The sequence below is a fragment of the Dendrobates tinctorius genome, unplaced genomic scaffold (assembly GCF_039654945.1).
Source record: "Dendrobates tinctorius isolate UK_male_01 unplaced genomic scaffold, ASM3965494v1 ptg000421c, whole genome shotgun sequence".
Classification (NCBI taxonomy): domain Eukaryota; kingdom Metazoa; phylum Chordata; class Amphibia; order Anura; family Dendrobatidae; genus Dendrobates; species Dendrobates tinctorius.
In genome coordinates this window covers 154,756-168,228 of record NW_027362085.1, presented here as the reverse complement: position 1 = coordinate 168,228, position 13,473 = coordinate 154,756, and the positions used below count along the sequence as shown (strand labels likewise).

The following is a 13,473-nucleotide window of genomic DNA, read 5'->3' as shown; positions in this document are numbered from 1 at the left end:
CCTTGGACAGGAATGTCTTGCCCGAGTTTATGCATTTGAGCGAGGCCTTTAATTCCAGCCTCAAGTCAATGTCCGACAGAGTTGAAAGCGGTTTTGCACTCATGGAACGTGGTTTTAACCACTTTGAACACCGCTTCAATTCTGTAGAACAGCGCCTTGACCGTCTGGAGGCCGACCTCAACAGACCAGCACACCATTTTTTTAGTAAGATTGAAAAGGGCATGGCGGAACACCTTAGTCCTGAGCAACAGCTGAATGTGCTGCAGGCCTGCAACAATGCTTTCTTGCAGGCTATGCAGCATAATCGGTACAGTCAGCAGTCAGTGGTGTCATTTCCACCTGTGCCACCATTGACTCGCTTCACCTCACTACCGACTTGTGCTGCATACCACTGCACGGACACCTCTATTCAAAGCCAGGACACCCACCGTTACACCACCACAAGTCTGAGTGCAGCTGGTCACTTCACCGACACCACCATGGCAAGCGCTGCTCCTGTCTGGAGCACCACCGCCACTCCCATGCATGCGTGGAGCTCAGCCACCACTAGGCAAACATGGAACAGCCCTGCCGCTACAACAACATGTAGTAGCCCTGCCACCACCACTCTGCAAACCTGGACCATCACTGCCGCCACCAGTCCTCCTGCAAGGACGAGCACTGCCAACGAAGAGCAGCAGCAGCAGCCACCTCAGCAGCAGCAGCCACCTCAGCAGCAGCAGCAACCACCTCAGCAGCAGCCACCACAGCAGCAGCAGCAGCCACCACCGCAGCAGCCGCCACCTCAGCAGCAGCAGCAGCCACCTCAGCAGCAGCAGCCACACCAGCATCAGCAGCCACCTCAGCAGCAGCAGCCACCTCAGCAGCAGCAGCCACACCAGCAGCAGCAGCCACCTCAGCAGCAGCCGCCACCTCAGCAGCAGCCGCCACCTCAGCAGCAGCAGCAGCCACACCAGCAGACGGGGGACCTACACTCAATATTTGCCCCTAGTTCAAGGCGAAATCTATCAAGGCGGGCATTGGGCCAAAGTCGTTCCAGGCACACAAGCCTACGGCGACATGCCATTACAACTAATGTACCTGACCAGATTTCCTCTCCTCCAAGTGTTCCTAGTTTAATTCCCTTAACTGGACTACCTTCCCCCACAAGTTTTGTTGCCCCTTCCCCTCAAACACCGTCTTCAACTTCAAGTGTTGCATATTCCCTGCACACCCCCAAATTGAAACCATCTGCCCCCAAACGCCGTAAAAAATAATTTTTTGGTTTACTTTTTTTGATTAAAAATAAATTTACATTTGTGGTTCACCATTAAAAAGTTTCATTAATGTTGTTTGCGCCGGTCACACACACTGATGGGTAAATACATGTTAAAAACCAACCCAAGGCCTAGTATAGTCATATGTGAAATACCACGGCCTAGTATAGTCATACCAAGGCCTAGTGTAATAACTCTAGTTTTACCAACTTGGATCTGGTTTCATGAAAAACAAACTGTTGAAACTTGTCTAAAAAATAAGTTTCTTTCTAGTTTCACCAGTTTGTTTTTTGTGAAACAAGATGCTAGTTGTTAAAAATCGAGTTATTACAGTAGGCCTTGGTATGACTATACTAGGCCGTGGTATTTCACATATTACTATACTACTAGCCCCAAGGCCTACTATACTCATATTTGAAATACCACGGCCTAGTGTAGTCATTCCAAGGCCTAGTGTAATAACTCTAGTTTTACCAACTAGAATCTGGTTTCATGAAAAACAAACTGTTGAAACTTGTCAAGTTTCACCAGTTTGTTTTTCGTGAAACAAGATCCTAGTTGGTAAAAATCGAGTAGGCCTTGGTATGACTATACTAGGCCGTGGTATTTCACATATGACTATACTAGTAGGCCCAAGGCCTACTATACTCATATTTGAAATACCACGGCCTAGTATAGTTATTCCAAGGCCTAGTGTAATAACTTGTAAGTTGGAATGGAGCAGATTACATTCATCCACTCAATGCTGACTTGTATTCGCCATTGACTTTCATTGGGGTTGGGTTTTGAGGGTTGTGTTTTGAGAAAATCACATACTTTTTTTTCAACTAGTTGCACAATTTTCTCTTGAAAAAATTTGGTTTCCTGATTCATGGCCTGCAGCTTTGCTCGTTCCAATATATTTCACGCAGACTAGCAATGCTGCATTTTAACTCGTATGTGTATTTACCTGCCCAGGTGTGTGAACATCAAAAAATTCAGTTATACATGGGAAGTTTTTTATTTAATTGGAGTTTAAAAAATATAGTGCACTCAGTAATGGTATCAAATAAGGTTTTTTATTACCATAAACAAACAAAAACATTACACCATTTCATCTTGCCAGTGCACCCGTCCTACATCAGAAATAAAGTAGGCCGCAAATTGGTCCCTCATTTGGCCAACTTCAACGGATGACCTGAGAGTGTGCTGAGTGAATTCAGGCAATGGGTTAGGAGCATCATCGTCCAGTTCAAAGGTCGGGTGCTCTTTAGCCATCACAAAGTTATGTAGAACCACACAGGCCTTCACCACCTCATCGACTGTTTCAAGTTTAAGATTAATGGCCGTGCCCAGAATTCGCCATCTGGAGACAAGAATCCCAAAAGCACACTCGACAGTTCTTCTGGCCCTGGTCAGCCTGTAATTAAATATTTTTTTGGTGTGGTCCAAGTCACGGCTGGAGTAGGGTTTCAGTAAGTTTCCGCACATTTGAAAAGCCTCATCGCCAACCATTACAAAGGGCAGTGGCGGAGCTTCGGTGTGAGGAAGAGGCCGTGGCATAGGGAAATTAAATTGGTTGCCATACAACCTCCGGCCCATGTCTGAGTTTTTAAAAGCCTGTGAGTCATTACCACAGCCAAATGCTCCAATGTCCACTGCTACAAACATACATCCGGCATCCGCAATCGCCATGAGTACTATTGAAAAGTACTTTTTGTAATTATAGTACTCAGATCCCATTCTTTGGGGTTTGATGATCCGTATGTGTTTACCATCAACAGCTCCCAAACAGTTGGGAAAATTGCATACTGTCCAGAATTTGTCAGCAATTTCCATCCACTTTTCAGCGGTGGGCAGGGGCATAAATTCTGGACAAAGAACATTCCAGAGAGCCCGGCAGGTGTCAGCAACAATTCCAGACAAGGTAGAGATTCCAATACGGTACTGGAAGTGTAGTAAAGATAGGGTTTCTCCAGTCGCCAGGAATCTGTGAACAGACAAAGAAGTAAAATTAATATTTATGTATATTATTTTAAAAAACTATAAAATAAAATATTAGTACATTCACGAAAACTAATTACCCAAGGTTTTGAATACTAAATTTAAAAAAAAACCATCAGACCGCACCCCTTGGTTTTTAAAACATACCGTAATGTCACCAGTAGCCGTTCCTCAGGAGGAATCGCACGACGGAGCTGTGTGTCCTGTCTCTGGATGGATTGTTGGACACGAGCAAGCAAATCCATGAAACTTTCGTGGGACATCCGGATATAATCTGTAAATTTCTCCGGGTTTGCCTGTAGCTCGCTGTAGAGGGTGTGGTATGCCCCACGGCTCTCCCGGAGTTCAACAATCGGATGTATCCACATACGCCGCCGTCTTCGCTGCCTCTCTCTCTTCCTTTGTTCATGGCAAGCAACTGCATACGCCTGAGCCATCGCGATGTCCAAATCCAAGTTGAAGTGAAAACTCTTCCAGCGCAGATCCATGGTCACGAGAAGAATCAAGCAAATGTGAAGAATACTGTAGACAGGGTCTATATATTAACATACCACACCCACAATGCAGTCCCATTGGTCTTGTGTGTTGTTGATTGGTTGTTTTTTCTGTTTTGTGGGGTTTTTACAAAATCTGTAAAAAAACGCAAACGCACAAAAAACGCATACAAACGCGCAAAAACGCTGCGTTTTTTTCCTGCATGCGCATAAAAATGCTTGAAAAAAACGCAGCGTTTGTATGCATTTTTTTAATGCGTTTTTTTGCGGGAAAAACGCGCTGCAAAAAGAAGCAAGTGTGAAACTAGCCTAACAGCGTGTTTCTGCCCAGTTTCTAACTGGGGACCTTTCGCGTGTTAGGCGAACGTGATAACCACTACACTACAGGAACCTGCTGTGGAAGGTTACTGTGGTCATGATGAGCCATCGAGAACAAAGACTTAACGTCAAAAGCTTTAATATCAACGCCTAATGTCATGCTTCTATCCAGTTTCGAACTGGTGACCGTTCGCGTGTGAGGTGAACGTGACAACCATTATACTTCAGAAACTCCATGCAAAGCTAAAGATGTTTAAACATGCTGAAATGAACTTGAAAAAGAAAAAAAAACAGCCAGCCAAAGTCAAGAGGTCTTCCTCTATGTCTGAAGACAGGACAAAGTGCAGTTTGCTACACAGGAACCTTTCATTTGTCAGGCTATTGGAGAAAAAGAACAAACAGCGAAACAAAACCATGCTCCACAAAACATTCTCATGCCTTTGTCCAAAAGCCAAAAAGAAAAAGCACCTAGATGCCTGCTTTCGCACCTTGATCCTATCAGGTGTTACTTGAATTAGGAACACTTAGACACTGTCAAAAACACACATGCTTGCCAAAAGCAAAAACGGGTAGAAATAATCACATTGGTAAAAGTAATGCTCATTAAACCAGCAATAGAATATGATAACTAAGGCTAATTAAGCCAACAATATACGTTTGTGATCAAAATAAAGAAAAGCCACATGTTTCTGCCCGGGATCAAAACAGGGAACTTTCAGGAGGATGGCAAACAGGACAATCACTACACTACAGTAACCAGGCAAGAGCGTTTACTGTGGTCATAGAAAGCATTAAAGATCAAGCACTCATTGTCAAAAGTGCTAGTTTGCAAGAGGAACGCTGTGTTTCTGCCCAGTTTCGAACTGAGGACCTTTCTCGCGTAAAGCGAACGTGATAACCGCTACACTACAGAAACCAACCGATTCAAACAAACAAAAAATGCTGTGGTCATGGCAAGCAATAAAGAACAAGCACTGAAAGTCAAAAAGATCGTTTTCCAAGAGAAAAAAGCTATGTTTCTGCCCAGTTTCGAACTGAGGACCTTTCGCGTGTGAGGCGAACGTGATAACCGCTACACTACAGAAAACGGATGCAAGCGCTTACTGTGGTGACAACAAGCAATCGAGATCAAGAACTGAAAGTCAAAAGCTTGGATAACAAAGGGTAACAGCGTGTTTCTGCCCAGTTTCGAACTGGGGACCTTTCGCGTGTTAGGCGAACGTGATAACCACTACACTACAGAATCCAGCTGCGGAATGTTACTGTGGTCATGACGAGCCATCGAGAACAAAGACTCAACATCAAAAGCTTTAATATCAACACCTAATGTCATGCTTCTATCGAGTTTCGAACTGGGGACCGTTCGCGTGTGAGGTGAACGTGACAACCACTACACTTCAGAAACTCCATGCAAAGATAAAGATGTTTAAACATGCTGAAATGAACTTGAAAAAGAAAAAAACAGCCAGCCAAAGTCAAGAGGTCTTCCTCTATGTCTGAAGACAGGACAAAGTGCAGTTTGCAACACAGGAACCTTTCATTTGTCAGGCTATTGGAGAAAAAGAACAAACAGGGAAACAAAACCATGCTCCACAAAACATTCTCATGCCTTTGTCCAAAAGCCAAAAAGAAAAAGCACCTAGATGCCTGCTTTCGCACCTTGATCCTATCAGGTGTTACTTGAATTAGGAACACTTAGACACTGTCAAAAACACACATGCTTGCCAAAAGCAAAAACGGGTAGAAATAATCACATTGGTAAAAATAATGCTCATTAAACCAGCAATAGAATATGCTAACTAAGGCTAATTAAGCCAACAATATACGTTTGTGATCAAAATAAAGAAAAGCCACATGTTTCTGCCCGGGATCAAAAAAGGGAACTTTCAGGAGGATGGGAAAATGGACAATCACTACACTACAGTAACCAGACAAGAGCGTTTACTGTGGTCATGGCAAGCATTAAAGATCAAACACTCATTGTCAAAAGCGCTAGTTTGCAGGAGGAACGCTGTGTTTCTGCCCAGTTTCGAACTGAGGACCTTTCGCGTGTAAAGCGAATGTGATAACCGCTACACTACAGAAACCAACCGATTCAAACAAATCAAAAATGCTGTGGTCATGGCAAGCAATAAAGAGCAAGCACTGAAAGTCAAAAAGATCGTTTTCCAAGAGAAAATGCTGTGTTTCTGCCCAGTTTCGAACTGGGGACCTTTCGCGTGTGAGGCGAACGTGATAACCGCTACACTACAGAAACCAAATGCAAGCGCTTACTGTGGTGACAACAAGCAATCGAGATCAAGAACTGAAAGTCAAAAGCTTGGATACTAAAGGGTAAAAGCGTGTTTTTGGCAAGTTTCAAACTGGGGACCTTTCGCGTGTTAGGCAAACGTGATAGCCACTACACTACAGAAACCGGCTGCGGAAGGTTACTGTAGTCATGACGAGCCATCGAGAACAAAGACTCAACGTCAAAAGCTTTAATATCAACGCCTAATGTCATGCTTCTATCCACTTTCGAACTGGGGACCGTTCGCGTGTGAGGTGAACGTGACAACTACTACACTTCAGAAACTCCATGCAAAGCTAAAGATGTTTAAACATGCTGAAATGAACTTGAAAAAGAAAAAAACAGCCAGCCAAAGTCAAGAGGTCTTCCTCTATGTCTGAAGACAGGACAAAGTGCATTTTGCAACACAGGAACCTTTCATTTGTCAGGCTATTGGAGAAAAAGAACAAACAGGGAAACAAAACCATGCTCCACAAAACATTCTCATGCCTTTGTCCAAAAGCCAAAAAGAAAAAGCACCTAGATGCCTCCTTTCGCACCTTGATCCTATCAGGTGTTACTTGAATTAGGAACACTTAGACACTGTCAAAAACACACCTGCTTGCCAAAAGCAAAAACGGGTAGAAATAATCACATTGGTAAAAATAATGCTCATTAAACCAGCAATAGAATATGCTAACTAAGGCTAATTAAGCCAACAATATACGTTTGTGATCAAAATAAAGAAAAGCCACATGTTTCTGCCCGGGATCAAAAAAGGGAACTTTCAGGAGGATGGGAAAATGGACAATCACTACACTACAGTAACCAGACAAGAGCGTTTACTGTGGTCATGGCAAGCATTAAAGATCAAACACTCATTGTCAAAAGCGCTAGTTTGCAGGAGGAACGCTGTGTTTCTGCCCAGTTTCGAACTGAGGACCTTTCACGTGTAAAGCGAATGTGATAACCGCTACACTACAGAAACCAACCGATTCAAACAAATCAAAAATGCTGTGGTCATGGCAAGCAATAAAGAGCAAGCACTGAAAGTCAAAAAGATCGTTTTCCAAGAGAAAATGCTGTGTTTCTGCCCAGTTTCGAACTGGGGACCTTTCGCGTGTGAGGCGAACGTGATAACCGCTACACTACAGAAACCAGTTGCAAGCGCTTACTGTGGTGACAACAAGCAATCGAGATCAAGAACTGAAAGTCAAAAGCTTGGATACCAAAGGGTAACAGCGTGTTTCTGCCCAGTTTCGAACTGGGGACCTTTCGCGTGTTAGGCGAACGTGATAACCACTACACTACAGAAACCGGCTGCTGAAGGTTACTGTGGTCATGACGAGCCATCGAGAACAAAGACTCAACGTCAAAAGCTTTAATATCAACGCCTAATGTCATGCTTCTATCCAGTTTTGAACTGGGGACCGTTCGCGTGTGAGGTGAACGTGACACCCACTACACTTCAGAAACTCCATGCAAAGCTAAAGATGTTTAAACATGCTGAAATGAACTTGAAAAAGAAAAAAACAGCCAGCCAAAGTCAAGAGGTCTTCCTCTATGTCTGAAGACAGGACAAAGTGCATTTTGCAACACAGGAACCTTTCATTTGTAAGGCTATTGGAGAAAAAGAACAAACAGGGAAACAAAACCATGCTCCACAAAACATTCTCATGCCTTTGTCCAAAAGCCAAAAAGAGAAAGCACCTAGATGCCTGCTTTCGCACCTTGATCCTATCAGGTGTTACTTGAATTAGGAACACTTAGACACTGTCAAAAACACACATGCTTGCCAAAAGCAAAAACGGGTAGAAATAATCACATTGGTAAAAGTAATGCTCATTAAACCAGCAATAGAATATGCTAACTAATGCTAATTAAGCCAACAATATACGATTGTGATCAAAATAAAGAAAAGCCACATGTTTCTGCCCGGGATCAAAACAGGGAACTTTCAGGAGGATGGCAAAAAGGACAATCACTACACTACAGTAACCAGACAAGAGCGTTTACTGTGGTCATGGCAAGCATTAAAGATCAAGCACTCATTGTCAAAAGCGCAAGTTCGCAAGAGGAGCGCTGTGTTTTTGCCCAGTTTCGAACTGAGGACCTTTTGCGTGTAAAGCGAACGTGATAACCGCTACACTACAAAAACCAACCGATTCAAACAAAAAAAACATGCTGTGGTCATGGCAAGCAATAAAGAACAAGCACTGAAAGTCAAAAAGATCGTTTTCCAAGAGAAATAGCTGTGTTTCTGCCCAGTTTCGAACTGGGGACCTTTCGCGTGTGAGGCAAACGTGATAACCGCTACACTACAGCAACCGGATGCAAGCGCTTACTGTGGTGACAACAAGCAATCGAGATTAAGAACTGAAAGTCAAAAGCTTGGATACCAAAGGGTAACAGCGTGTTTCTGCCCAGTTTCGAACTGGGGACCTTTCGCGTGTTAGGCGAACGTGATAACCACTACACTACAGAAACCGGCTGCGGAAGTTTACTGTGGTCATGATGAGCCATCGAGAACAAAGACTCAACGTCAAAAGCTTTAATATCAACGCCTAACGTCATGCTTCTATCCAGTTTTGAACTGGGGATCGTTCGCGTGTGAGGTGAACGTGACAACCACTACACTTCAGAAACTCCATGCAAAGCTAAAGATGTTTAAACATGCTGAAATGTACTTGAAAAAGAAAAAAACAGCCAGCCAAAGTCAAGAGGTCTTCCTCTATGTCTGAAGACAGGACAAAGTGCATTTTGCAACACAGGAACCTTTCATTTGTCAGGCTATTGGAGAAAAAGAACAAACAGGGAAACAAAACCATGCTCCACAAAACATTCTCATGCCTTTGTCCAAAAGCCAAAAAGAAAAAGCACCTAGATGCCTGCTTTCGCACCTTGATCCTATCAGGTGTTACTTGAATTAAGGGCCTTTTACACTAAGCAACGCACCAGCGATAACGATAGCGATCCGACCAGGCATAGATCGCTGTTGTGTCGTTACGTGATCGCTAGGTAGCTTTCAAACAGTCCACTCTCGTCAACGACTCTAGAGAGATCAGCGATCTGCATAGCGACCTCGTTGCTCGTTGAGTACCTTTCACATTACTAAACAAAAAACGATTCAGACCTCGGTGGGCGTGCTTCAGCGTTTAATTTACAACGCCCCCCAAAGCGCCGATTGTTGGTCACCGCTGCGCTGTCATTGGCCGGCGTCGTCATTAAAGAGGACGTAATAGCGTTACAGTTTAAATCTCTGGAGCGCCGTGGTTAGCTTCTAAACCAGCATTTTTCTCCCTAGAGACAAAAGTGCATTTTTGGTTAGATTTCGCTATTCGTCCTTCAGCAACCCTCTTGAAGAATCATCATCGTTGGTTTTTTTCAAATACCTCCATTTTTAAGATCATCTTAAGAATCAACAGTGCAAATTTTTTTATATTTTTTCTCTATAACTTTCGGATTTTTCGCAACGTCAAAGGTAAGTTTATTTTGGTTCCAAAGTTTTATTTTTTTTTATGCCCTTTTTTTTTGTTTTATTTTATCGTTTTATTTTAGTTTAGTGTAGAAACCGCGCCCGCCCCCATTTTTGTAATTGTTGAACGGGATACCTTTCTAGGACAGCAACCAAGCTTATGCGATTCAAACTCTTTTTTATTGTGTCTATGTTCATTTTGTCCATATGCACATGTCCGAGCAGCCATTTTAGTTTTGAAACCGCGCCCGCCCCCATTTTTGTAATTGTTGAACGGGATACCTTTCTAGGACAGCGACCAAGCTTATGCGATACAAACTCTTTTTTATTGTGTCTATGTTCATTTTGTCCATATGCACATGTCCGAGCAGCCATTTTAGTTTTGAAACCGCGCCCACCCCCATTTTTGTAATTGTTGAACGGGATACCTTTCTAGGACAGCGACCAAGCTTATGCGATACAAACTCTTTTTTATAAAATGTATGTCCGTACCTAAATGAAAGAGTTCTCACCATTTCCTTTCTTTTTTATTACAGATGGCATCAAGTAGCCAAGTTGCAAACAGCCAAGACTTCATACGCCTATTTATTGAGATGTATCGGTCACTGCCCTGCCTCTGGAAGGTGAAGTCTCCAGACTACAGTAACAAATACAAGAAGAAGGTTGCATATGAAAAACTTGTACATCTATATAAAGAAAATCACCCTAGCAAAACGGTTGATGAGGCTGTTATTAAAAAAAAAATTCAAGCTCTACGCACTGTGTTCAAGAAGGAATTGAACAAGGTGGAAAAGTCTACAAGGTCGGGGGCGGGTACCGATGAAGTGTATGTTCCGAAGTTGTGGTACTACAACTTGCTAGAGTTTACGCGAGACCAGGAAATCCCCAGGGTTATGCACTGTTCTATGTCACTGCCACAAGAGGAAGAAACAGTGACACGGCCTGATTCCCCTCTAGTCGATGTAAGTATGTTTTGGGTTTCCCTCCAATAACCTATGATACATATATATGTACATGGTACAGTTGAGTTTTATTCATTAAGTTGATGATTTGAAACTTTGTTCACAGCTGATACCTCTTCATTTTAAATTGGTTTATCATAAGATAATTTCTACAAATTGTCGATGTCAGTACATAGCCAGTACCAATGTTCACACCCCCTCTTAATAAATTATTGTTATGTGTTTACAAAACACTCGTTTTACTTTTTCTGTGTTTTAACCAAGTTTTTCTGTTCTTGCAGCATGTAACAGAAGAGGTGTCACCTACACCATGTGTAATTCCTGAAACCCCTGCAACATCAAACCCAACCGACGAGGAGGCAGAGGAGGCAAGTGTGTCCGTGGGAGCGTACACTGTGCAAAGGCGTCACCCTGTGAGTAGAAAAAGAAAGGCCACCGCTCCACCTTTTCCTGAGTTTGTCGATATAGCAAAGAACATATTGGTGCTGCAGGAAAAGCAAGCCATTGGGGGCTTTGCACACATGGTGGACGAAAGACTTCGGTCTCTGGACGTTACGCAAAGGCTTCAGGCTGAGAGAATTATATTTGAAGCGCTAAATAAAGCTGCTGTTGGACAACTAAAAGACAGTTATATTCTTGTGGATTCCCAAGCAATGTCAATAACCCCATGGCCGCAGACACAAGAACATGTCACAAGCACGCCAAGAAGGGTGATTCAGCCGCTACACAGCATGAATTTTGGAACCCCACATTTGCAGTCTGGCCCATTCATAAATCCTGGAAGGCAGCAACTGAATGACTCAGACTTTAGTTACACTCAATTATAGTTTTTATGTTTACTTGTTGTATTAACAAAATTGTTTGGCTTTTCTTTTTTTTTGTTTATAAAAAATAAAAATTGAAATTTAAATTTTTGCATTACACATGACTACAATTTCAAGTCCTTTCTAGACTGAGACAAAAATTGTTTTGCCACGCGATAAAGGCAGGTTTTCTAGTCTGGTGTTTAGTTAATTGCCTGCAATTATCTTGTTACGTGGAGTGTTCCATCTTTAAAATTGTGTTATGTCCCAATAGTAATTTTAAACTGTGTCAGTTTCTTTTTTTATTTTTATTTAGGCTTTTTAATTTCTTTCTTTATGACTGATTTTTAAACAAACCATTTTAGTTTAACATATGTCAACATGACATAGACAATTTTTGTAAACAAAAAAAAAAAATTAATTAAATGTTATCACCCTGCGGTTGGGCTGCCACAAATTGGTCCAGCATCACTCCGAGTTGGTGTAACGCAGACATCGCCCTCCTGTGTGCTGCCAAGAGTTCAGGTAAGGTTGGTATTTCTGTTAAGGAAATTTACATTGTTGATGGCGGTTTTGTAAATGTGCATGCATACGGTGCCATAGTATGTGGAGCAGCATATGGTGGCATAATTTGGGTTTGGTAGCAAATGGGGCCATATCCTATGGATCGCAATATGGGGCCATAGTGTTAAGTGGCAGCAGATGGGTGCATACGGTTCATGCTTGTGGTCAAACACTTACGTTTTTGTTGCGCCTCTGACTCTTCAGATGAGGAGATAACAGCCCTTCCACGTCGAGTGGCAACACGTACTAGAAAAGAAAATGTATAAATATAGAATATGCCAGCAACTGTTACACAAATTATAATTTCTCACATGTTAAAAAAAAAAAAAAAAAAAAAGTTGATTACCGGAGGTCGAGTCAGCTCCAGCTTCCCGGAGTGATACTGGAGAAAACACACCAATTGGGGATCAATTGGAGGAAGCAATTTGTGGTTGAGGCGTTGAGGGGGGCGAGGGGGTCCTTACGGGCTCAGGTATCTAAAAATATGAAATTGAGCATTGAACATTTCCAAAGCGGTGAAAACATAAATAAAATGAAACGGTATTGTAATACTCCATTATTGTTTCCTCCCTGGAATAAACTTTGGTTTTTATTTACCGTTCGGCTTATGTGAACCATGACTTCTTTCCCCCCCCCCCCTATTCTTGTATTTTTCAACCCAATAAAAATACTAATAACATGAACAAATGCATTTTATACACTTACGGACTCTGCTTCAGGAGATGCTTGCACCGCCGGGCTTGCGTGTGCTGCGGGGGCTGTTGGTGCTGCAGGTGCTGATGGGGCTGGGGCCGCCGCATGCGCCGCTGTTTGGAAAAAAACAAAACTGAGCGCAAAACCACTTATATTTGCGTTGTGCAATTTCACATGTGCGAATCAAATTATATATTTTTTTTTTACACTGTAAACCCTGTTGAAAAAAAAAAAAAAAAAAACAAAACATATGTTTAAAACATACTATGTGGAACACTCACCTCGGTCCCTCCGCACTTGTTGTTGGAGGCTGGTGAGGAGGTCTCTTGAGCGAAAGCGCAGATCTGCCAGTTTTTTCCTGATTTGCGTTGTGGTGCGCTCAACTCCGAACCGGCGTAACAGTCCTCGCCTGATCCTCCGCAACACAGCCCGCTTGTGTCTCATGGGGTGTGCATGCGCCTGTCCACACGCATAATCGCGCCTCTCCATCTCCTGTACCAGGAAACGCATTTCGGCCTCCCCCCAAGGTGTAGCTCTCTGTCTACCAGCCATTGCTTCCTGTTTTGCTTTCACAACGCAGCAGGGACGGCCACAAGAACGTCGTGACGTCACGACGTTTTCCCGCCTCATTTGGTGACGCTACTGCGTACTTTTAG

General features: G+C 42.9%; 1 long non-coding RNA gene and 9 other non-coding genes across 10 annotated transcripts; all 10 read right to left on the bottom strand.

The window, feature by feature from the left end:
- Positions 1-5,065: 5,065 nt before the first annotated feature.
- TRNAV-CAC (transfer RNA valine (anticodon CAC)) lies at positions 5,066-5,139 on the bottom strand. The gene has a single exon. It is a non-coding gene; the product is annotated as a tRNA-Val (tRNA).
- Positions 5,140-5,224: 85 nt separating this feature from the next.
- TRNAV-AAC (transfer RNA valine (anticodon AAC)) lies at positions 5,225-5,297 on the bottom strand. Its single transcript has one exon. It is a non-coding gene; the product is annotated as a tRNA-Val (tRNA).
- Positions 5,298-6,065: 768 nt separating this feature from the next.
- TRNAV-UAC (transfer RNA valine (anticodon UAC)) lies at positions 6,066-6,138 on the bottom strand. The gene has a single exon. It is a non-coding gene; the product is annotated as a tRNA-Val (tRNA).
- A 97-nt stretch (positions 6,139-6,235) lies between these two features.
- TRNAV-CAC (transfer RNA valine (anticodon CAC)) lies at positions 6,236-6,308 on the bottom strand. Its single transcript has one exon. It is a non-coding gene; the product is annotated as a tRNA-Val (tRNA).
- Positions 6,309-7,235: 927 nt separating this feature from the next.
- TRNAV-UAC (transfer RNA valine (anticodon UAC)) lies at positions 7,236-7,308 on the bottom strand. Its single transcript has one exon. It is a non-coding gene; the product is annotated as a tRNA-Val (tRNA).
- A 97-nt stretch (positions 7,309-7,405) lies between these two features.
- TRNAV-CAC (transfer RNA valine (anticodon CAC)) lies at positions 7,406-7,478 on the bottom strand. The gene has a single exon. It is a non-coding gene; the product is annotated as a tRNA-Val (tRNA).
- Positions 7,479-7,564: 86 nt separating this feature from the next.
- TRNAV-AAC (transfer RNA valine (anticodon AAC)) lies at positions 7,565-7,637 on the bottom strand. Its single transcript has one exon. It is a non-coding gene; the product is annotated as a tRNA-Val (tRNA).
- A 768-nt stretch (positions 7,638-8,405) lies between these two features.
- TRNAV-UAC (transfer RNA valine (anticodon UAC)) lies at positions 8,406-8,478 on the bottom strand. The gene has a single exon. It is a non-coding gene; the product is annotated as a tRNA-Val (tRNA).
- A 256-nt stretch (positions 8,479-8,734) lies between these two features.
- Positions 8,735-8,807, bottom strand: TRNAV-AAC (transfer RNA valine (anticodon AAC)). The gene has a single exon. It is a non-coding gene; the product is annotated as a tRNA-Val (tRNA).
- A 3,178-nt stretch (positions 8,808-11,985) lies between these two features.
- On the bottom strand, positions 11,986-12,531 carry LOC141076513 (uncharacterized). The gene is made up of 3 exons (XR_012227511.1): positions 12,471-12,531; positions 12,302-12,370; positions 11,986-12,100 (listed from the first exon to the last, which is right to left on the bottom strand). It is a non-coding gene; the product is annotated as an uncharacterized lncRNA (long non-coding RNA).
- Between the last annotated feature and the right edge of the window lie 942 nt (positions 12,532-13,473).